The sequence below is a fragment of the Lepidochelys olivacea genome, assembly GCF_965140295.1.
Source record: "Lepidochelys olivacea isolate rLepOli2 genome assembly, chromosome: 4".
Taxonomy (NCBI): Eukaryota; Metazoa; Chordata; order Testudines; family Cheloniidae; genus Lepidochelys; species Lepidochelys olivacea.
Window position 1 is genome coordinate 26,004,413 of NC_140414.1, and position 2,672 is coordinate 26,007,084.

The following is a 2,672-nucleotide window of genomic DNA, read 5'->3' on the forward strand; positions in this document are numbered from 1 at the left end:
AATCTCCAGAAAATTTGCCCTTCCTAATGCAAATGGAACAATTCTTAGAGGGTGTTCCTGAGGAAATAGAAAGATACATCCTAGATGGGAAACCCAAAACTGTAATCGAGGCAGGAGAGATTGGAGCCAGATGGGTGGAGGTGGCAGAGAAGAAGAAAACTGGTCGCAGTTGGAGCGGAGACCAGAAGGGACCACCCCAGACCACACCCTATTACTGGGGGCCGCCCAAGGCCTCACCTACCTCCCAAAGAACCCTCCAGACCCCTTATCGTCCCGCCACCCCGTTCTCCAGCAACCCTCCTCGCCCCAGTGACCCGTCAGCTGGACGATGTTTTAAATGTAACGAGCTGGGGCATGTAAAGGCCAACTGCCCCAAGAACCCCAACAGATTACAGTTCATTGCACCGGAATCACACCAGAGGTCCACAGGCCCAGATACCTCCCAGATACCCTTGGAGCGGAGGGAAACTGTGAGTGTGGGCGGGAAGAAGGTCACCGCGTGGAGGGACACCGGAGCACAAGTGTCAGCTATCCATGCTTCCTTAGTGGACCCCAATTTAATCAACCCAGAGATCCAAGTGACGATTCAACCCTTCAAGTCCAACTCTTTCAATTTGCCTACAGCCAAGTTGCCTGTCCAGTACAAGGGCTGGTCAGGAATGTGGACTTTTGCAGTCTATGATGATTATCCCATCCCCATGCTGTTGGGGGAAGACTTGGCCAATCATGTGAAGCGGGCCAAGAGGGTGGGAACGGTCACCCGCAGCCAGGCTAAACAAGCCGTGAGGCCTAGCTCTGTTCCAGAAACTTCTATCAGGACCCGGTCAGAGGTGATGGACCCGGACCCCAGGCCAATGTCTGCAACAGCAGTAGTGGATCCAGTCCCAGAGACCCAGATGGAACCAGTCCCAGAACCGGAACCAGCTGAACAACCAACACCAGACCCCGTGTCAGCACTGAATCCAGTACTTGCAACCTCAACACCAGAGGGCCCCACCGAACCTGAACTGGCAGCAGCCGATAACCCTACACAAGAGGCTCAGCCAGAACCTGAATCCCAACATAGTGCACCAGCGGAGAGCGGTTCACAGTCAACAGAAACAGCTCCATCCCCTATATCGCTTCCCGAGGGACCAAGCCTAGGTCCCCAATCCAATGAGGAACTGATGTCTCCAGCATCAAGGGAACAGTTCCAGACCGAACAGGAAGCAGATGAAAGCCTCCAGAGAGCTTGGACGGCGGCACGGAGCAACCCACCGCCTCTCAGCTCTTCTAATCGATCCAGGTTTGTTGTAGAAAGAGGACTTTTATACAAGGAAACTCTTTCTGGGGGACACCAGGAAGACTGGCATCCTCAGAGACAGTTGGTAGTTCCAACTAAATACCGGGCCAAGCTCTTGAGCTTAGCCCACGATCACCCTAGTGGCCATGCTGGGGTGAACAGGACCAAAGACCGTTTGGGGGGGTCATTCCACTGGGAGGGAATGGGCAAGGATGTTTCTACCTATGTCCAGTCTTGTGAGGTGTGCCAAAGAGTGGGAAAACCCCAAGACCAGGTCAAAGCCCCTCTCCAGCTACTCCCCATCATTGAAGTTCCATTTCAGCGAGTAGCTGAAACATCTGTACCCTAGAGTTCATGCTGGTAAAGATAAGCTTAGGAGGTTTTTCATGCAGGTCCCCACATCTGTACCCTAGAGTTCAGAGTGGGGGAGGAACCTTGACAATATCTTTTACAAAAACATCCAATGTTGATTTTAAAATTTCCAATGATGGAGAATCCACTACAGCCCTTTGTAAATGTTCAAGTGATTAATTCCCTCATTGTTAAATATGATTTTGAGTTTGAATTTGTCTAGCTTCAACTTTCAGCCATTGGATCTTGTTATAACTTTCTCTGCTAGACTGCTAGAAGAGCCATCTATTACCAAACTTCTGTTCCCCATTTAGGTATTTACAGACTATGATTAAGTCACCTGTAACCTTTTCTTTAAGTGAAATAGAGCATGCTCTTCTTGAGCCTCTCTCTGTGAAGCACAGTTTTTTAATCCTTTAATCATTCTTGTGGCTGTTCTCTGAAACCTCTTTATCAACATCCTTCTTGAATTGGGGAATCAGAACTGAGTCTGGTATGACTGTTCCACTATTTTGCTGGAGATCAATGACTGGCTGATAGGCCTTTAACTCCCCAGATAATTAAGGAATCTTTAATTATTTAGTTCCAGGGTAGATGGTGATATTACATTGCGTTGTAATGTGATGATTCAATGTCTCAACATGAAAGCAAAAAATTTGCAGTGGGTTTTTTTAGGTTTTCAGACTAAATACAAATATAAGGGAATGTTAAAGGGGGAAGTAGAAGTCTGTGTATGCTCTTGATTTAGGGGAGTCCCAGATATTGCCAGGTATTACCAACCTCAAGTGTTCAAAAATCATGAGATTGTCTTAAAAATTGTGAAATTGTAAATAATACACCTTTTTCTTTGCCTTTTGATTACAACTCACCTATGTTTTCAAGCTTTTCTCTGCAATCATGAGAGCTAGAAACTTATTATTTCATAAATTATTTACTTTTTGTTTAACCATTACAGCTACAAAGACTAGTCATCGACCAGGACTCTTGCACTAGGTCAGGGGTGGGCAAACTTTTTGGGCCACTTCGGGGTTGTGAAACG